The following is a 16,308-nucleotide window of genomic DNA, read 5'->3' as shown; positions in this document are numbered from 1 at the left end:
TCTGGGGTTCCATAATAAACATAAATTAATAATGATGATGATCCCTGACATCTGGAAATGTCCCTTGCCTGAAACTCTGGAGAGCCACTAAGCTACATGAAGCAACGATCTGACTCAATACAAATCAAGATAGCTCAGTCGGTAGTGCATGAGGCACTGAATCTCAGGGTCTGAGATGGCCTGGAACTCAGAACCAAAGGAGTCTCAGTCTGCACTGGATCCTTTGCCTCAGGTGGCATCTGAACCAAGTCTGGGGCCTGATTCTGAAGAGCCCCAATCTGCATAGGTTCCCCTGCAACAAACACCAGCTGGGCTGAGTCAGGGGGCTGAGCCTGCCCTGGCTCCAGATGCAGGGATTACCTCGTTGCCTTCAGCTGGGCCATCACTTACAGCTGCTCCACTACAGGTTGGGTCAAGTGAGGCTGAGGCGGCCTCTGGGTCTAGTAACTCACCGACGTCTCCCGAGTTGCAGAGACTAAGGTCTGAGAGGAGGAGAGACCTGAGTACTCACAGGAGGAGTGCTCACCTTCAGGCGAGACAGGGAGGTGAGTCATCAGGGGATCAGCACTGGCCATTACCCCAACAAAGATAAAAGGCTGTCGGACCCTGCCCCAGGTTGCGGGAGCAACATTGCTGTTTGCCAGAACCTGCCTGTGATCCTGTGCCTGACCTTGCCTGGTTTTCTGCCTTGTGTCCTGCCTTGGCCCTGCCACACTGACTCCTCGCGGAATCCCTGGATTCGGGACCGGACCTGGACTGTACTACTTGGGTTACCCCCGGGCCCAGCACAGGGTTATGGGTTCAAACCCCATGTTGGGCAAAAGATTGTTGCATTTGATGACCCTTGTGGTCCCTTCCAACTTTGCAGCTTCTGTGATTCTAAAACAGCTTCCAATGTCCCCGAGTATAGAGTTTGTGTGTAGATAGGCGTGTTGTGCGAATCAGCTCTCCATGGAGACATTCCTGCTGCAATTTTCACGAGCCTAACAGCTCTAAAAAGAGAGGAAGGGTAGAGTCACGGCACTGATCAGTGACATAAACAATGCACTGTAAGTATCTAACCCCAAATTGTTGCTTCCCTCCGTATTCCTTTTCAAGACAACTAGTATAAAGAGGAGACCTGTGAAGGGAGTGGAGACCTACACAGAGCACTTCACTGAATTAACTGTGTCACAATGTGAGCGGAGCTGAAAGGAGACAGCTGGCTAAGCCTTCGGAGCAGGCTGACATTTTTGTGGGGAGAGTGCAGCGTTCCGCGCTTTTTATTATTATTATTATTATTATTAATGCACACGTAAGTACTCAAAGGAGCCAGAAGAAAAGGGACTAAGCAGTTCTTGTTGATCAACAGATGCCTGTCTTCTTTCTGTCAACAGCTCGCATTCAAGTCAAAAGCAGGCATGATCTAGCCCCCTTTGAAACAGGGGTTTTAGGAGCAGGATTTATAGGAGTGCAGAGTTTCATGAGGAAAAAAAATACAGCTTGAAAGTGCTTTGGGGAGAAATGAAAACCGCTCACCAAATGCAGAGCAAGGCTTCCCCCTAATGGAGAAAGTAGATTTTGCACAAATCTGCTGAGGTTGGATAGCATCTGTTAGATATAAACACATAAAATCTAGGGGTCTCTGTGTGTTGTCAGAATTTTGTTGAAGGAATTCATAGGCATGCTGGGAGATTTAGGTTTGTGCAGTTAGAGTGGATTAAAAATGTTTTGTTGCCCTAATGCAACAAATCCATTTTTGAAAGGAAACATTGGCTGTCTGCAGATAGGAAAACGACAAAGAAATGCATGGGAAAGTATGGGGTGGTTATTAAAGGGAAGACGTATAAACGTATAAACTCATTGGCATACAATTCATCAGAACGAATGCTCAATAATGAACTGATATAATCTAACCTCCATTTAAGCTTTGTGCAAGCAAATCAGGATGAATGCTCAATAAATGGATCATCTAGGGGAGACCAAAATTAGATGGACATTTATGTAATGTTAAAGTGCGGCAACAGAAGGGAAATAGATAAATACCAATATTGGCTCAGGAACAGTTCTCTAACAACTGTGCGAAAAAATGTAAGTGAGCCAATCTTATTTTCAGTAGAGCCAGATAAAATCAAATACAGAAGTGGGTTTTGAGAAGTTGGTGTTATCTGGTGGAATGAAATTATTACTCAAAATTATACATGAGATTCCAGAATGCTCAAAGGCATGAAGAAATGGTGTACATTTTTATTTTTATTTTAAATGGAACAAATAAGATCTATGGAACTTTCTGGTTTTCGGTAGCAATGAACTTTAAGGGGAATTGTTTTTAAGATGGTCACTCAAGGCAAGTAACTGGTTGGGAAAAGTTAAAGGTTTATGGGGAAGGAGATGGAAAGTTCTAGACATGCAAACCGAGGGAGCCATATGCAATGCTCCACTGGCATGAGAGATTTCTGCACACGCAACAGAGCTTTCTCTTCCTGTCCTGTCCTCTTCAGCGCCCCACCCCCTCCATGTATCCTCAAAATCAGCTCCAAAAGGCTGGGGGAACCCCTGGAGCAGATTTAGGGGGCACACAGGGAGGAGGACAGGAAAAGGAAGTCCCCCTGCACCAGTGGAACTGCATGCACAGAGCACTGGATACAACTGAAGGAGTTATATTCCATATGCAGCAAGAGTTTGGAAAGGTGGTAAAGAACTAGAAAATGATAGTGCAGATCATTAAAGATATTTTGATTTTGCAATGGATCCAAATTGTCTGTTTTATTAAAAAGAATTATCAAAATTTCAGTACCTGCACTGCTCATTGTTTTGTGTAGCTCTATAATCATTGATTCGGTAGGAAGGCAGGAGGATGTCAAATTTGTATTTTGTAACCATGGCATATCTGTGCGGTTTATTGTTTTTAGTTTTTGTTTTTGATGGGTATTGCTTCCGTGCAGGCAAATTTACCATTTACACTAAAAAAAAACACAAATAAAAACAGGAGGGGTTTTTTATTTTTTAAAAAAATAAAACCTGTAGAGAGATAGGTACTCATTTTATACATTCACGCACTCTCTAGAATTGACTACCCAGAAACCTATAAAAGCAACTGAAAACCAAGCAAGACTTAGCAGCTGAAGACACTTGGTATAAGCGGAAATGGTTAAGGTGACAGCATTTTTTATAAAAACCAGCAAAAGTATAACCAGGTTTTGAAAAGTTGAGATCTTGTCATTAAATATTAGATGGTTATATCAGATTTTGATAGAGAGGAAGCGTTTCTGGTGTGGTTAGCTGTAATGTGCAAGAGGTTGGAAGAGAATATTATTATTGGGGTTTTGTTTGAGTCAGGGCTTTTCCTAGGAGCCATTGGCATCAGAGACCGAGAGAGGCTGACATTGGATCTCCTTCTCTGACATCAGAGCTCTGCCTCTGATGTCAGTGTATATCCAATCTATCATAGAATCCCATAGAACTGCACCCTTAGTGTAGCAAATGATGTGTGAAAGAGAGGCAGATGCAATTTATGTTGTGTAACTTTTCTAGAAAACGTTAAATCAAAAGTTACTCTGGTTATTTTCCCAAGCTTACTTTCTGAGGAGCTAGAAGGAGGAAATGGCGTAGGCTGGCAGGGAGAGTGCGAGAAAATCAGTGGGTTCTTCTCTATCTCATGTTTTTATCAAAGCCAGAGAAGAATTTGGGGGCTTATAAATCACATCTATTCTGTATGAGCCCCACTACCACCTTCATCCAAGCCTGATAGCCATTCCATGTGAGAGAGATGTGAGTCAGGGACCACCTTCCTTTGTTATTTGGTTCTTGTTTTTTGCTCTGCTGCTGCTAGAAGGGAGGGGGTAAGCAATGCTTAAAGCAGTTCCCCCCACCCTTAAAGGGGTTGAAGCTATTGTTTCATTGTTTCTGTAATTACAGTTTTATTGTTTCCAATAGTATTCCTTGATTCTGTTTTGCTTTGAGTTCCAACCTACTTTCCTTCTGTCAAGAAAGGAGAATGCTGAGGGGGGATGTTTCTTCTTGGAGATTCATACATATTTTTAAAAATTCCCCATGAGGACATGTGGTCCTCAGGCTGAAAAGTATAATAATAATAATAATAATAATTATTATTATTATTATTATTATTATTATTATTATTATTATTAAATAATAAACGGCCTCAGTCCTGTATACCTGAAGAAGCGTCTCCACCCCCATCATTCAGCCCGGACACTGAGGCCCAGCGCCGAGGGCCTTCTGGCAGTTCCCTCATTGTGAGAAGTAAGATTGCAGGGAACCAGACAGAGGGCCTTCTCGGTAGTGGCGCCCACCCTGTGGAACACTCTCCCTTCAGATGTGAAGGAAATAAGTAGCTATCCTATCTTTAAAAGACATCTGAAGGCAGCCCTGTTTAGGGAAGTTTTTAATATTTAATGCTGTATTGTTTTTAATACTTAATTGGCTGGGGAAACTCAGCCAGATGGGCTGGGTAAAAATAAATTATTATTATTATTATTATTATTATTATTATTATTATTATTATTATTATTTCAGGAATGTTGAAGTATCCCTGCATGTTGCTGGTAATAAGGAATCTTCAAAAAATAACTTCTGATCGCAAAAAAGTCTAGCCAGGATTGTCTGAAGAGTCTTTGATCCCGATTTCCCTCTAATTCCATCTTCATCCACCATAACAGTATCTCTTGGTGTTCTGGAGAGAAGGTTGCTGTTTTTACTGGGGCCGTTTCTAAAGAGGGATCTTCCCTCTGTTGAGGCCCTAGGTAACCCACTTCAAGATCAATAAGCAATTACCAGGAGCAGCATGTTACCAGTGGGGTACCAACAGCTTTTCTTTCAGCAAGTCATTTTCAGTAAGAGCAGGGCCAGGACTGGATATTATACATAACCCAATTTTATAACAACCATCTCTGGGGGAAAGGATTGCTTGGATCCACCTCATTAACTGACTAATGCAGCAGTGGATGTTTTCTTTGTTCCTAGATGACAAAAGATACCACTTTCTAAGGCATGACTTATTGGAATTTTGAATTACTTCCTTTTGGAATCATTTATTCTGTAGCTGGTTGAGCCGTTTGTTGACTTAGCTAAGAAAGTTTATTTTGATTACCAAAATAGAACCTAACCATGAACTAAACTGACTCACCGCATCTTGATTTAATTTTTTAAAAACTATCTAACAGACCTCCTTGGCAGTATAGAAGCTCACCTCTACATTATATTAACAGGGGGATGACTATTTAGTTAGTTGATATATGTCCAGCTTTCCATTCCTCCATTTGGATCACAAAGCAGTTTACAATACACACATACTTACAATACACATACTTTCCTAACACAGTGTGTTCACAGGAAATCTCTCATTAGGCAAGCATTTGCACAATGGTTTCCATTATGTCTTTTGGGAACATTTCTAATCTGTAATCTCTCTCCCTCCTCCCACCATGGTGCCTTCCTAAAATGGCTGCAGCCAACCAGTGAAAGAAAGACAAAGGAAAAACTGGTTTGTCCAGTCTCTCTTCCCCCTCCCTCACTCCATGGTTTCTCCTCAAAAATGGCTGTTGTAGACCAATAAAGTACAAACAAGTAAGGAAGTGGAGAAACACCCGCTTTTTTGATATCTGAATCAGCCATGTGTGTGGCAAGATTTTGGTATAATTATTTGTGTTCGGATAAGTGAATTTTTGCTTAGCAAGCAAGTAGATAGCGGGACCTGTGCGTATTCATATTAAAACAACCATATAAACAACAATAAAGTAATAGTTAAGCCAGTTACTACAAGCAAATAGGTAAAGCATCAGCTACAACAACTATACTTCTGTAGCACAGAGAGCATTACAATTTCATGTGGTTTCATCAAACAACATCCCCCTTCAACAAGGACATCCCAAGAAGGTGTTAGGGCTTGGACAGGTTGGTATAGGGTGAGGTGCTCCTTCAAGGATTGGGGTGCTGTGTAATTTATGGCTTTATGGGGGGAGAAGAAGAGGAGGAGGAGGAAGAGGAGTTTGGACTTGATATCCCGCCTTTCACTCCCCTTAAGGACTCTCAAAGCGGCTAACAATCTCCTTTCCCTTCCTCCCCCACAAGAAACACTCTGTGAAGTGAGTGAGGCTGAGAGACTTCAGAGAAGTGTGACTAGCCCAAGGTCACCCAGCAGCTGCATGTGGAGGAGCGGGGAAGCAAACCCGGTTCATCAGATTACGAGTCCACCGCTCTTAACCATACACCAAGCTGGCTCCCCAGTAACATCAACGCCTTAAATTGGTCCTCCTCCCTTCTGCCTTTGTCTCTTCCCACCAGTGCTTTCTCATGGGTAGTGGCAGCTGAGGGAGCCAAGTTGCTGCTCTGAACTCTCTCACCACAATCCCCACTTTTTTAATTTAAAAAACAAAACATTAGTGTCCTGAACCCCTGGCCTACCTGGCAGCAAGCCAACATGTCAAGTCCAAAGGTCAGGAAATGTAGTCCAGGGTTAATCCAAGTAGTCAAGTCTGAAGTCCAACAGTCAGAGTCAAATCCAAAGCACAGTCTGTAGAGCTCCAGATGCAAAAGTCAAAATCCCTCAACATGGGCAGTCGAGCAGACGCAGCACCTCAGCTCAGCTTCACTTTTTTACTTTCCATGCTGATAGCAGCATCTGGGTTTGATGAGGCATGGGACCCTCCACTGTTACAAGTTATAAAAGATCTAGAGAAAATTGTCAAAAATGGTACTATTTATTGATAATTCAATATCATTACTGGATTCTGTAGACGTAATTTATCACTGCCAAGCACTATACTTTTGGATCAATAAACAGAAATTGAAAGAGAAGATCTTAATTATAAGCTTTATGTATATTGCAGTTTTGGTATGTTTTTGTATAAATAGATGCGATTCCTAGGCACCCTTAATTTAAACTGCTTATTTTAAGATTTTTATAATGAATCATAGAATGTGATACAGATTTCTTCTTATAACTTTTTGTCTATAAATCATTGCGTTGATGTTGTTCTTAGCTTCCTCCTGCTTTGAATAAAATAAAATAAACCAGAATCCCAGAAAGCAAATCAAAAGGGCAACTTATTGATATTTTGGAAGATAATTTGTGTCTCACATACGCTTAGATAACGCATTGTGGAAGTTGTGACACCACAGAGAATAAACTCAACAGATGATTATATATTACTGAAATTGATCTGCATACTGGTTAAAAATGCTATTTTAAAATGATATTGAAATGGAGAATAGAGCGTAATTTGAAATTCCCTTACTGGCGATACATTTACAACCAGACTCATAATCCAGAAGAAAGATGTTCAAGTTCTTCACAGCTAAATTAAAAGAAGATAAAATACAGGTGAAGAGTTCCTGTTAAACTGTAAGCTCTATTAAAGGAGACTGAGTAAAATGATCAGTTAAAATGGACCAGTTAAAATGGTTAAGGACACACAAGAAATGGAGAAATCACTGACTAAAATCCCTCCTTCATGAACAACGGAATTCCCCAAACAGATATTAACTACTGTATTCCTTAACTTTTTGGACATAAAGAAGAATGAGTAGAATAAGGCTTTTTATTCCAAACACTAATGGATTAAATCAGTCAGTCAAAAGAGAGAAGAAATGGTACCCTTTCATAAGCAAGCCAAACCAGATCTTGTATATTTATACTTGTTTGACAATGCAGAAAAGACAGACCACACAATTTAAGTTTTCCCCTGATGCTAAGTATAGCTCTACCACTCACTGATCTCAATATCTCAGCCAAAATGTGTAAGAAATAAAATAATTTTAAATAAATAAATTAAAACTTACCTATATAACATGATTTCAATAAATGGTCATGAGACGTTCATAATAAAAACAATCCTTAATCCAGATAATGTAGATCAACAACCAGATCTAGAGAGCTGTTAACTGACCAGTCAGCTAGTGAACTCTGGCCAAGCAGGCTCTCCTGATTGGTTAAAAAGGTTTGTAACAACAATGCAGTGAGGTAGGTAAGCATCATTATGTCATAAGTGAGATCTGTAAGGACTCTAGCTGGGCAGAAAAACCATTTCCAGGACTCAGCAAGAGAAAGAGTTGAATTGACTGGTTTATGCTGATAACATAGCCAAGATATATAGATATAGACTTTAGCTGTCTAGCTATTTATAGAACAAGGAATCTCCACAGCTTACAGTAAAATCCTATGCGTGTCTACTCAGCAGTAAGCCCCATTAAGTTCAATGAGATGGACAAACAAAACAAACAAAATATTTAAATTGTAGCTGAGATCAGTGCAGAACCTGCAGCACTCAGAGAGATCAAAGTCATGAAGCAGTATCTTTAAATAGCCTTAAAATAAAATAAAAAATATGATTAGTAATAACCAAACAATTATTATTAGTAATAACCAAACAATCTTCTTTAGGCAGGGTGATCAAGTGGTGCCACCTCTGAAAAGGCCCTGCCCTTCATGAACACTTTCTGTACTTCAGATGGCAGGAGCACACAGAGAGGGTCTCAGTGGAAGATCTAAAGTCCAAGCAGAGCCATGAGTATGGAAGTTACTGTATTCTAAATATTCCCCAAGGACAGATAGGGTTTTAAAGACTAATAATAGTACTTTACTTGAACCCAGAAATGTATCTGAAGCCACTGCAGATGATACAGTATCTGCTCTGAACAGTGAACATGAGAACGCATTCTAGAAGTTTATTATCTTCAAAGGCAGCCCCACATAAGATTATACAGTACTATAGTACAGTGGTACCTCGGGTTAAGAACTTAATTCGTTCTGGAGGTCCGTTCTTAACCTGAAACTGTTCTTAACCTGAGGTACCTCTTTAGCTAATGGGGCCTCCCACTGCTGCCGCGCCGATGCTGTGAGATTTCTGTTCTCATCCTGAAGCAAAGTTCTTAACCCGAGGTAATATTTCTTGGTTAGAGGAGTCTGTAACATGAAGTATCTGTAACCTGAAGTGTCTGTAACCAGAGGTACCACTGTAATATAAAACATGTGGAGGGCATGACGTTGAGGAAGGTTACTGTAATCCAATCTAGAAATGACCGAGACCTGTGGCCTGATCTAGCTTCTCAAGTAAAGAACACTGCTGGTGCACTGGCCCAAACTGGTGAAAGACAGTTCCAGCCACTGCTGCTAGCTGACTGTCCAGGATGAGGGTTGGGCCTACAAGTACTCTCAAACGTTGAGCTTCATATGCGAAATAGGCGGAATACTGAAACCTAGCTTACCAGAATCCCCAACCAACAGTAGTTCTGTCTTGTCTGAATTAACCTTTGGTGAGTTCACCCTCATCAGAATTCTGGTCATGGACTTCCAATGCCTCCCTGGCACTTGAAGTTAGAAATAGTTAGACACTAGCCCAATTATATGGCTTTCCCAGTGCACTCATGTGGATGTCAAGAGGCAAAATGGATCCTTGTGGAACTCCATAATCCAAAAGTTCCGGGGTGGAACAGCAGCCTCCCCACGCCACATTCTAAGATCAACATATCAGGAAAGACCAAACCACTACAAAATATCATTTCCCCCTGCTATTCCTATTCCAGGCAGGTGATCCAGAAGAATACCAGGATCAATGGTATCAAAAGCCACTGAGAAATCTCAAGGATCAACAGTATCACAGGCTGGCCAAGGCAGGTTTGCTTCCAAAAAATGTTTGGAAGCCAGACTGGATTGGATCTAACTACTGTAATCAGTTTCATCAAAGAATACCTAGAGTTGGATCTCTAGCATATGCTCAAAGAGCTTGCCTATATAGGCAGTTTTAATAACCACCACTCTGTTTAAAATCTCTTATGTAGGCAAGCTTTTTGAGTGGAGTCTATTTATGTAGGAAAAAATCAGGTTATGTAGTTTCTAGATGTGGGTTTTGGAGTCATTTGGCTATTCTGGCATATACTATTTTTCCAATGGGTGATCTTTTATCGGGGTGGGGAGTCAGAATATAAAGTCTTTGGTGTAAGCTTTGGATTGATTTAGCAATGATGGTATTACGTACTATTTGTTTATTGTTTCATTTCGCCCTCTAGTTGGGAGATTTAAAGGCTGATGGCTTGGAAAGAGTACATCCGACATTTGGAGCCACTTATTCTATATAATCTATTGTTTGTATGCCATGTCTCCATGTAAATTTGCTCAAAGCAGCTCGCAACACAACAACAACAAAAAATGTAAATCCATGCAGTATAACAGTAACAATCAAATCATTTCAAAACATAATAGGGCAAACCAACAAATAGCAATTCAACATGATAAGGCAATATTATGAGCCAAGACTGGATCACTGGCTAGTTCCCAGTTACAGAATTGTCTTTGAGAATATTGTGTAGATGATGCAGTATGAAGAACGTTTTCACTTACCCAATGAATTCATTTATATGTAATCTAATGGGTGCAGAACCTTTTTTAGGAAAGCAAGCCAGAGTAATATATGTTAGTCCTTTCCTTATCTCTGTCCCTGGACAACCTCATGTTCTGAAAATATTGTAAAAGGAAAAGAAAAGAAAAACTTCCTGCCCATTATGGGAAAGATAGTCACTTATGTTAAGCACACATTTCCAGGTTTTTTTTGATACCTTGCATAGAATTTTATTTAATGTGCCGGTCCACATTTTAGTCAGTAGGGGGAACCGCCTGCTCATTGTGAAAACATTTCACTTCCCACTTTATTTAGCTTAAATTTTGGTGTTTGACTTCTGCTGTGACTCGGCTCAAAGGTCAAGGCCGAGGCAATATCAGGAGAAATGTTCTCTCGCTCGCAGGATCTCAAAATTCCCTTGTCACCAAAGAGTGAATGTTTTGTCCCAGGGAGAAGAAAAATGTTAATCCTCTCCCCTTATCTTTCCCCCATCTCCACTTTCCTTCGCAAAAGCTTTTGAACATTTTCAACAAGAGGGAGAAAAAGATTTGGCTGAAGAAAACAGGATTCTCTCTGCCGCCAACCCCCGGCACAGAACATTAAATGGCCTGTCTTGCAATAATAGACTATTCCCCCTTCTTCATCCCTATGCTTGCATTGTTGCATATGTCTGTGGATCGCCACTGCAGGTCTTGAGGGAGCTATTGTTCATTGTAAAGAAATATAAAAGAATGTCATTATACGTTCGAATTTCTACAGTGCCTTTTGCTAGGTTTAATATATACATATATAGTCGCATAAGGGCCCTATGGGAAAAGAAACATCGATAGTTTGTCTGTACTGCAGACAGAAGAAATGGCTTGACACTGAAAAGGTCTGCGGTGGGAGGGGGCAGAAATACCTTGACCTACCAGAAGGCAAAACAAAAGCATCAGTTGAGGCCTTTTCTTTCAAAGCCCTGATAAATGTGAGGTCCTATTACCTGCTATAATCATTGTTTTGTTGTGAGTGAAGCCTTCCCTACATTCCTAATTTGTCTCAGAGACAGAAAAAAAAACAACAGACAAGAAAAGGAAAATCCGCTGGAGCCAGTTCCAACGAACAAGGAGGCGCACCCTGACAAACAAAGGCTACCTGGGCAGAAAGTAGCCTCCCAAACTGTCTTCCCTTTGCTGATAATGATGATAGTGTGGTACCTTCAGTGTGTGTCCTTAAGAAGTTACTCTGGCAACCACACATTATTTCCATCTGGTGACTTCACAACACATTTGTGAGAGAGAGACTGAGAGAGAGAAAGAAAGAGAGAGGTATATACATCCATTGACTCACTCATATCCCTGTAAAAGATTCAAGGTAGTAGTTTATTCTTCTATGAACATCAAATGACCTTCTCATAGCCCTCAACTGCCCTGATTAAATCGGGACATCCCATTTGTGAGTGCTGTGCTCTTAAGCATGGTGGCCCAAACCACATAAGGTCATGCCATTGTGCAAGATCACAGATCCCCAAAATGCACCTTAATCAATTCAGAATTCATACAGTAATCATATCCTCAAAAGATGCTTGTTAACTGGAGAAACTATGTACTGAGTTCTTGGAGAAACCTGGGACTCAGCTATGTAGCTGCAATTAAAATGTTTTAAATGTGTTGTAAAGTACAATATACAAATGCAACACTAGATTGCAACAGTGAGCTATGTCAAATCCAATGTATTTTTCAAAACTTTTTTTAAAAAAAAATTCACAGCCTTTTTTTAGATGTATGTAGATTCCACCCCGGTCTTTGTTCTATGGTACAAGGCCAATGAGATGCCCCGTGGGTGTTTGGAAGCATTCTTCAGACTCAAAATCCCCCTGGGGATCATACCAGCAAGAATATTGGCACTGAAGGTGTCATTCTGATGGACTGACAGTGCTTTCAGTAATGGATTGGTGGTGGTTTTGGCCTGTGAACTATGGAGCGAAGAAATTACCTTACGCGGAGAGATCCATCTGAACAATTTACTACTCTACCAAGTGAGTGATTCTTTCCAGAGGATGGAAAGAGTGATTTAAAGACACTCAGAAATTTATTGGGTGTGATAGAAGTGAAGAACAGCTGCAAGGAGGGATGACTTCTTTGAGTAACTAAAATCTTTTGGTGGGAAGATGCACTCCATCACTCTGCTCTACAAAAAAGTCATGCTGCACTTCTCTTGTAGGGATATAATAGATGATTGTTATAAAGTACTGATATACTGGGTAATGATACATACAGTTATTATTTTCTTCATTGGAAGAAAATGGGGGATCCACTCCATTGCAGTGGATCTGAATAAGACAGTATCATTCTTCAATTAATAAATTGGACTCTTACGTTTGCATGTGGTGTGAGAAGTATGTTTCTGAATCCTGCACAACTCCTGGGTACAGTGTGCCATCGGCTATAATGACATACAATAGTCCCACACTGTAATGTTAATGCCAGAATCAACCCCTCAGTTTGGAACAGGTAGCTGACTGTGGTGTCTTTATTCTTTTAGGAGGGATTCAAGGGGTCTTACCAGGAAAATATTAGAACACATTTCAATCTGGACAAGCCAGATTGAATTGCGTATTGTCTTAAGAAACTCACACGAGTTTGCAACTAGTTTTCTGCTGTGTAAAGGGGAATGCACTCTGCTAAGTAAAGGAAGTTGCTAGCGCAAGTTAGGTAGGAGAGGATGACACCGAAGAAGCGAAGGGCCAATATGTGAATGTAGCACCTCACCATGGTTGTTCACATATTTGGCACCGACACTTCGCCCATTTGAATTGGAGATATCTTCAGAAAGCACCAGAGATGACACAAGGGTGCAAATTTAATGTTTGTGACAAATATATCCTCTCCTGCCACCTTGAACATTCTCACAAGAAGAAGTCCCAGCAAAGAAAGAATAAATACAAAAACTTGTGGAATGTGCAGAAATGGCAAAACTTACCGGAAGAATAAGAAATCATGATAACAAACTTTTTATAAAAGAATGGAAATGGTTTGTTGAATATTTACAGATAAATAGTAAACAGATAAAAACAATGGCAGGATTATTGTAAAAACATGCAGTTTCATAAGAGTATATATTTAAAGAAGATGAATAAATAAGCAAATTAAGTTAATTTGGATATGCAGAAGATATTAAAAATAAATTTAAGGAACCGCAGAAAGAGGGGGAAGGGAGTCAAGTTTTGAAATGTCAAAATGATTGTAAAATCAGTGAAATGTATAAATCTGAAGAGTATAAACAATTTTTTTAAAAAATCAACAATTTGCAATCAGAAGAATAGGGTGGGTCCCGAAATATCTCTCACAGGTGTTAAGAAAACAGGGTAGAGCGACATGCCTTCAGCATATGATGAAAGCTACCGTATATAATGATGGACCTCTGTGGGCGTAGGTGCCTTCTCACACCAAAGATTGTGGGTGCCTGCAACAAATAATTTCAAAATTGACTTTGTAGGGGCCCAGCCCCACAAATATATTATTGTGGGTGCCAAAGCACCCACTGGCCCCTGAAATTTGCTCCAGTGTCTGTGGGGAGGGGATTCCCCAGCATAGGGGCTGCCACAGAGAACACCACCTTCTGGGTCCATCTCCATCCCCCAAACCTCCCATGGCAGCAGAACTCTAAGAGGAGCCTCTGGTGGATTCAAGTCATTTCTGCAAAGGTAAGGAGCCCTTCCGTTCATGGAAGAGGAAAGTAGGATCCCCGCCAAAGGTTTTTACGTGTGACCAGTTTTTTTAGATGGGTTTTCTGTGTGAGGTAACGCAAGCAAATACCAATACTAGAGTGTATATGAAGTAGAGTTTTAATGCTAACTTTTTGGCCAGATATCCTGGAGGTTGTAAAGAAGTTTCTGGCAGTGGCGTAGCGTGGGTTGTCAGCACCCGGGGCAAGGCAAGTAATTTGCACCCCCTAACCCGTGGATTTGCGCCCCCTAACCCTAACCCCCAGATGTTGCACCCGGTGCGGCTGGCCCCCCCTGCACCCCCACGCTACACCACTGGTTTCTGGTTTTGAAGAGGAACATGCCTATCAACAAGGCTTGCTGTGGTGGCCAAATACTAATAACAACAACAATACAGATAGATCTATCTACAATCCTTTTTAAAAAATGCCATTTTCCCCCCTTCCCTTTCATTTTCACTGAAGCTTTGAAGTAAATACGAAGGGAGCCAGACCTAAGCAAATTACGTGAAGACTGAAACATTTTTGACATCTCGAGGCGGAGGTTTCTTTTTACCCCTTTTCGGTGCTCGGGCTTTGTTTCATCTCAAGTACATGAGTGACAAAAGTGATGAAGGAAGATTGGACAGCTGGCCTGAGCTTCCTTGTGGAAGATGTAGACAGAAGCATCATGCCGCTTACCTCCTTTTCGGAGCCCCACAAGCCTGTTTGAAGAATACCTTTAACTGCTTTCTTGCTGGAGGAAGAAAGCAGAGGAGGATCAAGGAGGATACAGTGTCACCTCCATTCTTTTCATAGGCTCCTACTGTTGAGCAATAGGCTCAATGGAATGGGTGAAATTTCAAACCCATTTGCAACTGGGCTTCAGCAGGGCTCCAGGGGACTGCAGGGGAATTTTACAGACACCGCCCTTCAATATGGGCTTCCTTTATATATCTGCTAAAGGGCGGGGGAGGGAGAAAACAAGTGAAAAGGACCCTGCAAGAGAAAAACGAAGTGGTTTCCTTTCAATTCAGGAAAGTTATTTGCCATGCTAATTTACATGATGAACTTACTAGAAGTTAGAACATCTGCACACACAAAATCCTTGTTGTTGTTTAGTCGTTTGGTTGTGTCCGACTCTTCAAGACCCCATGGACCAGAGAACGCCAGGCACTCCTTTCTTAAACTGCCTCCCGCAGTTTGGTCAAACTCGTGTTAGTAGCTTCGAGAACACTGTCCAACCATCTCGTCCTCTGTCATCCCCTTCTCCTTGTGCCCTCCTTGTGCCCTTGTGGGACTCTCAAGAGGCTCCTCCAGCACCAAAATCCTATATTTAACCAAATATAATATACACGGGGTATGCCCTTTGTTGTGTACACAGTCCTAAACAAGACCATAACCCTGTGTATATATGTTCTCAAACCCAGTGCAATCAATATGGTGGGATAAGTGGAATAGCCCCTATTGATTTTGTCCCTGGCCCTTTATACACTGATTGATCATTGTAAACTCAGTTTGCATGTGCCCAAAGTGTTTGTGTTTTGGCTCTCTCCAAGCAGTCTAAGCTATGCATTGCACTGCAGTGTACAGACTGTGCAGGCAGAACCTTTGTTCCTACAGTTCACATGCACACTGCTCCTTGTGCACAGAAGTGAAGAATAAGTAGAACTTGAGAGGCGGTGCTACCATCATGATTAACATCCAACCCCGGACCAAAGCCGCTATTTGTTCCTGGGGGCAAACTGCAAACTACATGTTTCGCCCTGTGGGACAAACAGCAGCTTGGGGTCATTTCAATCAGGAAAATAGCACTGAATAGAAAGCTAAACCATCTCTTGCAATGCCATGGTCCTGATCCAACTCCTGTGTACAAGCACCAACCAATTTATGAGCATCCAATTGACACACAACTGCACACACAAGCATCACAGCAACACTGAAGTGGCTTGAAAAGGGGGTGGAACGGGGCGGAGTGGACTTATGTGTGCTCCACTGTCGTGTGGCCCAGTACACAACCCCCCACGCAAAGTGGGGGTTGCCTGTACAATATTTAATACAATGGGAGAATCCATTCATTCAAGGATGGACTCTAATACACTGCTTGAATAGTGTTATGTACTGAAGTTCTCACCCTGGGCGAGCAGGAGGATACTGTAGATAGTTTTCACTCAGGTCCACATATGCAAATAAGGGATTGAAAGTGACGTTCAGTGATTGGATAGTTACAGAAAATGGTTACTGTTGCGTTCTAGTGGAGCTCTATATAAGCAGGCTGGCTGAAGCCTTC

At 41.3% G+C, this 16,308-nt stretch overlaps 1 long non-coding RNA gene across 4 annotated transcripts in view; it reads right to left on the bottom strand.

Moving 5' to 3' along the window:
* The window catches only part of LOC310852507, a 227,236-nt gene extending 219,354 nt beyond the window's left edge, over window positions 1–7,882 (bottom strand). For 3 of the 4 annotated variants that reach the window (XR_014568161.1, XR_014568162.1, XR_014568163.1), the window contains exons 1-2: window positions 7,780–7,882; window positions 6,403–6,669 (exon numbers count right to left, since the gene is read on the bottom strand). This is a non-coding gene — a long non-coding RNA (uncharacterized lncRNA). The remainder of the gene's footprint in view (window positions 1–6,402; window positions 6,670–7,779) is intronic. The other variant, XR_014568164.1, reaches the window with a different exon arrangement.
* Between the last annotated feature and the right edge of the window lie 8,426 nt (window positions 7,883–16,308).

The sequence above is a fragment of the Podarcis gaigeae genome (assembly GCF_964106915.1).
Source record: "Podarcis gaigeae genome assembly, chromosome: 9".
Lineage (NCBI taxonomy): Eukaryota > Metazoa > Chordata > Lepidosauria > Squamata > Lacertidae > Podarcis > Podarcis gaigeae.
Note: the sequence above shows the minus strand (reverse complement) of the source record. Positions and strands in the feature narration are given on the sequence as shown.